This window comes from Nilaparvata lugens, chromosome 6 (genome assembly GCF_014356525.2).
Source record: "Nilaparvata lugens isolate BPH chromosome 6, ASM1435652v1, whole genome shotgun sequence".
NCBI classification, from domain to species: Eukaryota; Metazoa; Arthropoda; class Insecta; order Hemiptera; family Delphacidae; genus Nilaparvata; species Nilaparvata lugens.
In genome coordinates this window covers 44,607,606-44,619,977 of record NC_052509.1, presented here as the reverse complement: position 1 = coordinate 44,619,977, position 12,372 = coordinate 44,607,606, and the positions used below count along the sequence as shown (strand labels likewise).

Below are 12,372 nucleotides of genomic sequence, written 5' to 3'. Positions count from 1 at the left end.
AATGCAGTGTATTTATCATGTGACCAGTGCAATAGCTTCAAGATATGACGGCTCTCCTCAGCCAGGCATACAAATGGGCTCTGGTGGTCTCTAATATAGCTCATTACTTTCCTCTCGCCCCTGAGTGCCAGCGAAGTCTGTCCAGGCCGACGGCTTCCACAATTTATTTTTTCTCAGTCATTTATTATCGGCAGAGTGCCCGTAAGTGCAGAAAGAGATGGACGAAAGACCCGCACTTGGGTCGGAGCGGGATGGCAGGATCTGTCTTCAGAGCATTAGACAGAGACGAGAGTCCTCTTTTGAAGCTGGAAGACTATGTGAGCAGTAAATAAATGGGTCGAATCAGTTTGAAAGGTGACAAATGTCTTTTAGCATCCTTCATTTTGAATCTTATCCTGGTTAGGTCATACCTTGTGCATCGATCTATCTAGAAATGTAAAATCACAGCAATAATTTATTGTGGTTCTCAAGTAATGAGTACGATTTAGATTTGGCACAACCACCATCCTTTGAATTCTCCTAGATGTATAGTCCTACTATACATAAAGTCTTAAGGTCGGTTACACAAACGCCTGTTGATTTTAATTCCACAAGAACCAATCAGAGAAGGCTATTTTGGAAAAAAGGCTTCTCTGATTGGTTCTTGTGGAATTAATCATGGTTAAAATTTAACAGGCTTCTGTGCAACCGACACCTACAGTTCCATAGTGCACTGATTGTTTTGTTTGTTATCAGCTATGCAATCATTCACCCCAGTTGCAATATTCTATTTTCCATCAATTATATCTTGATGTAATGAAATTGCAATACAATTACAATATTGAATTGAATTCATTGAGAACTTCAATTTAAAATCAATGGGATCCATATCAAAATATTATTTCAATTTTAACAACATTTCAGGTTCAGAGAATCAATGGGATCCATATCAAAATATTATTTACATTTCAACAACATTTTAGGTTCAAATAATCAATGGGATCCATATCAAATAATTATTTCAATTTTAACAACGTTTCAGGTTCAGAGAATCAATGGGATCCATATCAAAATATTATTTCAAGTTTAACAACATTTCAGGTTCAGAGAATCAATGGGATTCATATCAAAATATTATTTACATTTCAACAACATTTCAGGTTCAGAGAATGCACAACACAATCGAGAAACAGTTGAAAATCTGTTTTGTGAGTGATTAATCAGAAAAAAATTACAAATATAGTAGTAATTATGCTACATTACTGGAGATATTGTGTTTTGCACCATAGGCGGGCCAAGTTAATATAACAACGTGTGTCCCTTCAAGCTTCAACTGAGTTCCTAATGTAATCAATCCATCCTTGTGCCAAGGATCTCTCAAACCTCTCCGCCCCTTTCGAAATTGAGCTAACTGTTGGGTGGTGTGGTGATGAGGGAGGAGAATTGTAATTCGACATTAGAGTGAGAACTCCCCGCCCCTCCCCGCCCACCATTGCATTAATCGACCAACCAGCTATTCAACCGCATCTAACCGAATCATTCTGTCGGTCACGAAATAGGATAGAATTTTCTTTGCCGATCCTCTGTTCCTTGCCCTGTAATGACTCTCATCTGGGGCTTTCCTGTTCGCAATGGCGTAAGTTGTTCTGTAGAATAATTATTGTGCTCTTGTAAATCCTAAACAAGTTCCCTGGCTAATTAATGCGATGCAATTGCAATCTAGATGGAAAACTCAATCTCTAGGGTCCAATTTGGAACTCAATTTGTAGATTCTGCTTTCTATGACGGTTATTCAATATTTATTTCTTGTTCAATCGGCTGTTAGAATGTTGTGAACGCATTGAATCAGACAGTGGTTCACCAAGGACCTGGTGGTCACAGAGAGAGCGATCTGCGATTCAAATGGTATGTATAACTATATCGTAGAGAGCTAATATACAAATATGGATACTTGAAAAGGATCGCAGATTGTAGATAGCTGTATTTGTGGCCGGGCCCTCAGTAACGAGCACCCATATTTCCATAAGTATGATTATTCCAGTTAATCCATTACCCTTCTTCAAAACTAATTCAATAATCAAACTTCTGTTAAATTTTCATGCACTTTTGAAATGAAATTCTAACATTGATCATTTAAAAATGATGATAATCTACTGGCTGAATTGAACCAACAGAAAGACGCAGCAGACCAAGTTTTCAGATGAATTGAACGTTTCAAGTATTATTCCTTTCATTTGTTTTTGTTGTTTGTTTAATCATGATGAAGTTGGATAAGTTGAGAATTGGTGTTAATCTGGTCTAAATCACATTCTAAGTTGAAGATGAGTTTCAGTTACACTTGAAATCTTCATAATATTATAGTAATATAATTTTACTATGAGTAGTTTTATAAATGAGGAAGCTTGTAAGTTCCATAAAAAAGTCCCATACGTGATTATTCCACTACTTCTAGTGTACTTTTAAGAAACAGGTTTTATGTATTTCATAGGAAAGTTTCAGAAATAAATGTCTTTTTCAACAGTGCTCTTCCACATACAATTATTCTTTGAATGCCATGGGTATCCATTCTTTTGGCGGGAGATAACTTTTTTACAACGTCTCATTTCAGCTTGTGTCAACCTGTGAATGTACATGGCGAGAGAAACAGAATAGTTTGAGCTCTACTAAAGTCATTTAGCAGCGAGTCAACAGATGTGAAACTTATCTTTCTTTCCAAGTCCCAGTTGACGAGTCAGAAAGATGAGTTGCGCCAAGTAAATATTTGCCTAGTAATTTAGAATGAACGTCGGGGAAGGATTGAAATTACTGTCGTAGTTTCGTGAAAGGGAAATTACCAAGGACAGCTTGTTGATGTTGGTTTGTAATTTACAAGTATAATCTTGAGCCCGGGTCTCGTTTCTACGCAAAATACTTTCAGGGAATCCTCTAGTTTGCATCTAAGTTTATCCTGATTAATACTTTCAAACAAAACAGTTGATAAACAGATTAATCACACTGCAATAAGTTTTTTGATTGGCGCAATTTAGACAGCTTAGCAATTGTATCGGTCACTGACAATCAGAATGTAATTACAGTATTACATTCATACTCTATACAACACATTCTATACTCTCTGCTGACATTTTCAGTCGAGTGTCTGTTCTGATAATGTAAGTTCCCCTGCGCTTTATTGAATGTAGAAGAGGTGACAACCTCCTGCTATTTCCTTCTCATAGACAATTTTTACATAATCTCTGTTTCATAGCTATATTTTTCCTCATCAGATTCCAGATAATGACTACTCCAATGCTGCAATGCATTCAATGAATGTTAAAAAGAGGCACCTGGTTCGATCCCTTGCCTGTCAAGATATTTCTCCTGGTTTACTCCCTTGTTTCAGATGGACTCGTTAGGTCGTCGTTCCCAGCTGCCTAAAAACAGTTGATGAGTCATTGTAGAGATCCTGAAATTGATCATGTGCGAACTGAAAACTGTGACGAACGACCTGAGCCAGACTGGTCACTCTGCATATTCATTTATCTACTACTTTGTATTTCTTCATTTTTACTCCAGATCCGAACAACTTTTCTCAATCAGATTAGATGAGATAGTGAAGAAATGTAAAGAAGTGTAAGTGACATCTCTTTTTCTGAATGGATGGTGAGAGGGAGTAAAAATGGATGTATCCCTTACTTTCTCTTCCTTCTCTCCACATCCTGAACTAGCTCATTGTAGGTTCTATTTATTCCTCACACTTATGAGCTTTTGAACAACTTCTCTCGAGCTATTTACAGTAAAGTAATTAAATAGCATCGATTGACCTGGTTGGCTCAGGTCTGGTATCGATATTATGTGTTCTCAGGGTGTAACCGATTAATTTTGGGATTCATATCACTAAGATTTTAAGGCAGCTGAGGTAGATGGCTAAATGTATTCATCAGAACATGGGAGTTGCGCGTGAAGAATATCTCAGTCATACCAGGGAAACCTCTTGCTTTCTTGGTATACAAATCCAGGAATTAATCAAATCCACTTGACTAAGGGATTATAGCTCTTATGGATTAAAAATTTATAATGTCATATTTCATTGTATGAATGCTTCCCAAGTTATTCTAGACGTAATTACAAAATAATTTCTATCAAGGATCTAGCTTCCCTGGAATAAAAATATACTGTATTCAGGATTGAAATTCAAATATTTTTTCTCAAACTTCCTTTCAAATACTTATTTTCTTATGCATACTGATTGCGTTTGATATAGACTAGAGGCTATATACAGATAAAATTTTCGATGAAAATTTTTGAAAAATGTTCATTAATTGAGCATGAATAATGAACATGAGCATTGCTTCCAATGAAAATCCAACAACAAATTCCTGTAAATCTTCTATCATCTATCCAAGTCACCATTTGATTCACCAAGACGAGTTTTCCAGCAAGTTTTACGTAGCTTTTTGAGCAGCATAGCGTATCACGAGGCAACGGAACAGTTCTATGCGCAGTGTTATCAGCGTTCTGGAGCCTCCGCGTGATAGGATGGACTGGGTATGGGTGAGGGGTGGTAGGGTAGTTGTAGTGGTGGCTGCTGGCACAGCTAACAGCAGTATCGACCGACGCCCGGCTGTCCAGAGCAGCGGAGTAGCGGAGTAGCGGGCGGAGAGCGGCGCAGTTGACAGCGAGCACATAACCCTCTAGCACACGCACACGCCAGGCTCTTAGCACAGTTGCGTCTCGTGAGTGAGTCATCCCATCATCTACGAACATGTATCACCGGCCAAACAGTTCTACTAGTTGTGTGCGACTCGATCAACTCTAGATATTGCATTAGTTTGTGACTCGAATCGACTGATTTCATTCAAATCGAACGGCTACTGGCTATTGTGTGTGCTCCAATTCGACCCGCTTTGTGTCAAGTTGCATAGTTTCTGTTATCAAGTGGAGTAGCTGCCCCCAACCGGCGACCACATTCAATCGGTGAGCCACCATATCTTGCATATTTATTCTAGATTGATATAGAGATATACATTTATAACATAATGTGAATACGTAAACAATACAAAGGAAAGCAAGGGGTCATCATTCAAGAGGTCAAGAGGAATGTGGTTCCGTTGAATCAATCGCTCCATAAATCTAGCAATTATTGAAAAATGATAGTGTACTTATTTCTTGTAAAAATCATCAACCAAAATTATTCACTGATTAGTGTATATGAGTTTTATCAGAATCATCGAGTAAACAAAATTTACTGATGCTTGAGTTTGTGGTTCAAAGTGAATAATATTAATCATGAGCAGAAAAAAGTCAGCTTTCCTCGGTTTTGGAATGATAAATATTGGTGATTCTTCCATAATAATTATTATAGCACCTAGTTAGAGACTGGTAAGCTATTCTATTTTGTCCTAAATTGATAAGAATATTGGTTTTGAAGGTATGGCCCAATTGGTTCAGCCTTCTATATTGGTAGAGGACTAAATTTGATTCAAATAATTTCCATTCATTCAAATTGAGTATTTGACTCAATTTTTCATTTGAAGAAACGAATAAGACGTTTTAGTAAAATCCAATCTTGATACATCTACTTTGGTATACAACTAAATCATTGCATTTTTGCACTCAGATTCTTTCTTTGCGGATGCTAATCTTTCCATAAAATGTAATTTATATTTATGTTTGTAAACTGTATTTTAAATGGAAATAAATTTGATTTGATTTGATCTGATTTTCAACACTAACGTCCGTGTCTTCCACCTTTTTTGTTCTGCAAGCTACCGTTGCTAAATTAGAAATGTTTTTTTACTGAAATACTGTGATGATGTTGTTGATAAATTATAACTGGGGAATCAATTTTCATTCTCCTTTATTAAAATTGTTATTGACATGAGCCATGCAATCGGAGGAAATTGGTATTCGTTGATAAAAAAGAGAATCAAAATGTTTGATTCAGACACATTCAACATCCAGAATATGAAATTAGGATTTCATGCATCAATGTTGGCGATACCGCTTGCCATCTGAATCATTCCGTGGACCGTTGATGTGAGAATATCGAAGATCGCTCAGAGATCTGGATGCAATGCAGACATTCCATCATCATTGTTCACTAATATTGGTTTATCGTGTTGCCGGTCAAAAATTTGAAACCCACTCATCAAACGATCATGTGAGATATTGATTGATTTTTGCTAATTGATATTTTAATGGAATTGATGGCTCATCTTCTAGGATCTATCTCAAATATGCCTCCCATATAATGATTTACACTCCAACGTCGAAATCATAATTTGAAATTACTTTTCTGTAGACTTGAGGCCATGAATGGACAAAAAATTGTAATAACTCACATACTTCAGCACATGTTTTTTTCTTAATTTATTCAATATGTTTTTTTATATTCCCTCGTTCAAGAAACGTTTATTTTCAAGTAATGTTATAGTTTCTCTATCTATTACCTATTTTCACTGTATCCAGAATGAATAATTCCCACAATACTATTCACTGATGGTTCACTGATGGAATATAGGATAGCTAGAAAATTTCACAACCCGTGGACATGAGCTGGTGCATTTTAAGCCCTGTCAATATTGGTATAGAAATTTGATCGCTTGACATGCTTGAATGATTCATATTGATTTTACATTTCATGATGATTCACGATTTAAAGTGAAAATTTCCAGGAATTCAAATCCAAAATTGAAATATTGATTCACTAGAAAATATTTCTAAATAAATCAGTATTCAATTTTGTTTCTGATGATGCATTAAAAAGCATGCGCCAATCTGTCTGTCAGACTGATAATTTATTTATAGCGAGGTTAAATATTTACATTAATTATTATTGAAGAATCGTTGCAAAACAACAAACATTACAAGATTTCAACGTCATTATTGAACTTGTAAACTGGTATGTACGTACAGTTGAATGGACTGATTTTTCATTACCGCTGCAATTACGTGTCAGATTTTCAAAGTCAATGACAAACTGATTGATTTACGACAAACCATCCGTGAGTATCTAGATGTAACTGGTTTATAAAATGATAATTGAAATAGTTCACATTTTTGTTATGTGCTTTTGAAGAATCTTTAATTTGTTTGAAAATTGGAACTTTTATCTCCGCTGAGTCATCATCATTTAGTACATCTCGTACTCAGAATCAAGTGAAAATTCATCCATAGTGAAAAATGCCAGATTCTACGATTCAGCAATCAAGCCAATAATTGCGCTTCATTCTTCCGTACTAGAGAATACCAATGTACCATTATTTTAATTAGCATTTTTTTGATCTCAATCTGTGGATTGCAATGTCCAAAAAGATAGGTTACCTTTTGAGTATACAGTATAGTTTTCTCGTACGTTGGTATATTCATTCTTTTTGCTTCTAATATTTTTCATATCTCTCTTTGTCTCTCTCTCAGTTTTTTTTTCTCTCTCTCTCTCTCTCTCTCTCTATTCATGAAAAATAAACGCACAGATGCTACTGGTTGTCAAAGTAGGAGCCCAGCCAGATGGATGAGATAGAAGATGACTTTCAATCATGCATTGATTAATGATAGGTTTGGAGGCATGAGGCATGACGCATATTGAGCCAAGCTGGCGCGGCCAATCAGCTACATCTCAATCAGTCGAGAGTGGCTCATTCAATAGCAATGCTAGTTCTAGTTGCACGTATAAGAGCTTTCTATTCTCTCTTGTCATTCATCAGCATGTAAAAATTTCAGTTGAAATTTATCAAATGCACTGCATGTAGTCTGTGATTTTGCAATCGTTCTCTGAATCTGAAATCGTATAAGTAATGAAATGATATTATGAAATGTGTGGTTTCTGAATCATTGTTCTATTCTTTTTATTATTAATTTGCTCATAAATCTCTTGTGTCCCTTAGTTCTTGATTTTATTTTATTCATCATCCTGTCTCGGAATCGATTCTAGGTGTGACACAGAGCTTCAACTTGTGAATACTAGGTGTTTGTATCACCTACTCGTAGTATCGCATTGAAAGCCAGTTAGATTTTATTTTCATATTTTGATTAATTCCATCTCTTCAAGATGGATACAAAAAATCGCCCCTGCTATTCACAGCTGCACTTATCTAATGTTGAGTAATGTTGTGTTTTATTATTAAAAGTGTTGCCTATTTAAAGTAGAGTTCGAGCCGGCAAGGTCTCATCTACAGGAAGGAACAAAATGATTTTATGGTGCTGTTGCCTTTTCTTCCAGGATTGAGAAATCTGTTTTACGTAGTAAACTGTAATAAACGTTTTCCACTCAGTTATCTTTGGATGTTAGCCGCTGATAAACACGGCAGCCTATTTTCTTTCTTGGCCCGTCAACAATCCCCAAAATGAGAACCCCAGCAGTTTTTACAGGCCAGTTGGTTTATTGTTTCTTGTGCTATTCTCTCTAGAATGAGAGATTCCAGTCAGAAGAGTTGTAAACCTTACTATTTTTATTACAATCATTATTCTGGTTTAACCTACGATTTCTCCAATTTATTGAATTTTTTTTCTAGTATAGGATTTGTAACAGATTCTCGACTTTCTCACTTTTGAAATGTTTCATGAAAAATACTAATTAATCTTTTATCAAGTAGAATATATTTATAGTGAGATCTCGATTTAAAACCTGAATCTGATTGAAAAATTGTTCGTAGGATATGAAGAAATATAATAAACTACCAGAATATTAAATTCCAGTCATAAAAATGTATAAATCAACAGTTATAAATCATGTGAAGGTATACTTTCTTCATGAATAAAGTATATTTGAGATAGAATTCATCATTATCAAACTAGCAAGAATTAGCAATCAATATTGAATCATATTTATAGAGGGATACCTTGAATCACAACTACTGTATCAGAAGACAGTGGAAAAGGAAACTTGTCAACAATGTTGTCCTATAAAATCCACTTACTTCAACTTGAATCCCACTATAGGAAATCAAATTCCTTGCTTAAATTAGAAAAATTACGAAATGTAACTTGACAAACACTTATTGCCAACTCTTGTTCTTTCTTTGGTAGTGTTTTTATAATATCAAGAACAAAATACCTTATTAGGTAATGCACCACCTTTGCCTCCCAGGCCATTCAGTCATATTCTAAACTAGCTGTTTCTCCTCATATATTTCCAATGCCTGACATCCTCCAAGTAATAAATTTCTAGAAAACGGTAGTATAAACGCATGCAATAAACAATTAATAACAGCACAAAAAGTTGGGTTGAAAGTTTGTTCTCCATAGTAGTGTGGGACTGGATGAGTGAGAGAGGAGGGAGAACTTACGAGTTTTGAAAGGAAAAGCTTATTACAGCCACAGGTTGTTTTAATGGCATTAAACGTATTGTTTGACTTTGGCTTTCAGCGCCAATTAGTTTCAAGCCTTTCTCTCCTATTAGACTAACAATTAGTTGGTAGTTGGCACTTCTTAGTACATTGCTCTCAGTGTTTGAAAACTATTTCTTGAAAAGTTTATTAAAATATTACTCTTGTAGGCTACATCATAGATATGTTGAAACTAGAGACTACTAAAACAAATGAATGTCGTGTACTGTAACATTCATTGGGTAAGGATACCCAAGATCATACATACTTGTTGATACATGGGTTGTGAATTTTTGGTTTTCAATCATCTGAACATCAAATTAATGATCAATTATTGACAATGCATCCATTGTTTAGAAACGTTCTAGTTCGGAGGAAAGTGCGTCAATATATGATTTAATGGTTTTTGCAAATCAGATCTATTTTTTCAAGAGCATACTTCTAGATCAAAGTAGAATTGTAAAATGTATTTGTGAATGTTTTCGTGAATTTGAAAGAAATTCATCCAGTTAAAATTTAACCTTATCGGTACTTGTTAATGTCGGAATCTCTTATTTGGTGTCATGAAACCCTTGTAACTGGATGAATCTCCTTCAAATCCGCGAAAACATTCACAAATACAGTTTTCAATTGTACTTTAGTCTATAAGTATGCTCTTGAAAAAGATACATCTGATTTGAAAAAATAAACCATAAGTTACAATTGACTCACTTCCCTCCAAACTGGAACGTTTCTAAATATGGAATGGGTGCATTGTCAAAAACTAATAAGGTGCTGATTGATGACATTTCTCAGCTCTGTAATAATTAGGGTGAAATTCTTATGTAATTCTGTAATAATGAATTTCCCAAAGAACACGTACTACCATCCTATTTATAAACGTTCCACATGAATTTGTGATAATTTTCACTAGTGTAAACATGTTTCATGTCTGATTCAAGTTACTAGTGATGAAGTTAGCATAGCAGCCACAAGTGATGGTGACACCTTCCATCCCACGTGTTCTGCTCAGCATTGTGACCTGCTTATGTGGCCCACACTGCCTCTGTTCTGCCACTTTCAAGAAATAGGATAGGCCAAAGTAGAAATGAAAAAGCAAACACTAGCGACGTGTTTATAGTGTTGGAATGTCGTCTCTTGTCGGCTACGAGAAGGGAAGATGCCAAAATTATGTGTGCTATCCATAGAACTGTTTGTATTGTATAGATATAGTTGTGTGGTGCTATCCATAGAACTGTGTTTATTGTATAGATATAGTTGTGTGGTGTTGTGCCGCCTATTCGTCTGCCGCGTGTGATTTGGCTCTCGACCTGCGCTGGCTGCTCTGCTCCTTCGTCATCCCAATAACAAATAAACATTCAGCTTCGCATTAAAATACCGGAGCACGTTGAATTCGGATCTGGCCACCCCAATATAGCAGACGAGTTGTGCTACTCCGTTTGTAGGTGTTCAATTAATGAATCAAGTGTGATATTGTTTGAAACTACTCTACATTTTTCATTTACATTTACGATATTTTTATTAGGTTATATAATGTGAATCTTATGTGTTATATTATTATTTTCATTCTATTCATCACATGACAAGTGAGTGTTATTATTATTATTATCCTCTTTGAGGTTTTGCTTGACCACTCTTCCCCTGGGCTCCGACCCCCAAAGGAGAGTGACAAGCGATTTTACCAGAGTGATTGCTCCACATGTCCATGTGGTAAACAATCATACTGGGTCCGTTACCATTAAATCGTTTGCTCTGAGTAGACGTAATGAACCAAGGATGACAGCCTTCTGCATCTAACCTGTGAGTGCAGTAGCAGCTCTCTCACAGGCTGGAATGGTTTTAAGGTTGACCAAAAACGAGGGTCTCATGCCACCCAAAACTTCTATATTCAACACCACCATTCTTATGGAGTAGCCTGGGTTAAGCCTGCGCAGCTCTATTAATAGGTCTTGATATTTCGCCTGTTTCTCCTCTTCCTTGCTGACAATATTGCCTTCAGCTGGTGCTGAGAACTCGATTACATACATTGTCTTTGTCACTCAAGGAGGACAACATCAGGCTTTGTGGCTCTTGAAAGCCTGGCGGTGGAGAATGAGTAATTCCAATATACTCGGCACCTTTCATTCCCCACAACAGACTCAATCTCTCCTGGGGCATAAGGCAGCACTGGTGTTTTGTCAATACCATATGAGTGTCTAAGATGGTAATAGAGCACTCGCAGGGCAGCATTATGGCTATGGATGTAGCCCACAGCTGCATGAACAGAGCACGATGATAAGATGTGCATGATCGTTTCTGGTGCTCTATGACACACCCTGCAACTGATATCTGGGACATTCATGTGCATTACTCTGCTACGGTATGACAAGGTGTTGATGACACCATCTTGGCATGCCAGTATGAAACCCTCATTCTCAGATTTCAGGGCTGCTGACTTCATAAAAGCAAAAGTCAGCGTTTTGGACAAGGCCTGCTCCTCGATATGCCTATAGAAGACACCATGCAAGGACTTGTCCTTATGCTCCCGCAAAAGAAGTCTAGACTTAGCAGTCTTTACTCTAGTCCTTAGTTGATTAGGCTGAAGCCCTTCCTCCCTCTCAGTGTTGAAATCGAGACCAAGGGCATCTGCGGCATGCTGTGCTGCCTTATATAGGAAGGCCCCCACCCCTGCAACTTCATGATGGTGGACCAATTGCATCAGGGTGTCAGAGCATCTTTTTATGCTGCAGGCAAACTTTATGGCCTCCCTGTTGTGCAGATTATCCAAACCAAGCAAACCTCTGTCTCCCTCATGTCTTGGCAGGTGTATTCTGTCAACAGAAGAGCGGGGATGCAGACTTCTCTCCATGTGCATCCTTTTTCGGGTCTCCCTGTCCAGTTCCTGGAGCTCGTTTCTGTTGCACTTGACCGGCACAGCCACATGAGTAGGTTGCAATGGACTGGCACAGCGAGCATACACTTGGCGACAACTTTGTTCTTTCCTGATAACTCAGATGACCAAAGTCTTCTCTTGTACTCACTGCAGAGAGCCTTCTTTATATTAGCACAATCCTGGGCTTGATTTTGATTATTATTATTATTATTATTATTA

The 12,372-nt window shown here is 36.8% G+C and overlaps 2 protein-coding genes across 5 annotated transcripts in view; both read left to right on the top strand.

Annotated features, from left to right (window-relative positions):
• Positions 1-12,372, top strand: part of LOC111052731 (neurocalcin homolog) — a 253,861-nt gene that overhangs the window by 157,828 nt on the left and 83,661 nt on the right. The window lies entirely within an intron of this gene.
• The window catches only part of LOC111052732 (neuronal calcium sensor 2), a 241,913-nt gene that overhangs the window by 157,787 nt on the left and 71,754 nt on the right, over positions 1-12,372 (top strand). Inside the window, exon 1 of one of the 2 annotated variants that reach the window (XM_022339486.2) lies at positions 4,554-4,932. The exons of the other annotated variant lie outside the window; for it this stretch is intronic. The gene's annotated coding sequence lies outside the window, so the exon portion shown is untranslated. Of the gene's footprint in view, positions 1-4,553; positions 4,933-12,372 lie in introns of those variants that run through there. 2 annotated transcript variants of the gene reach the window in all.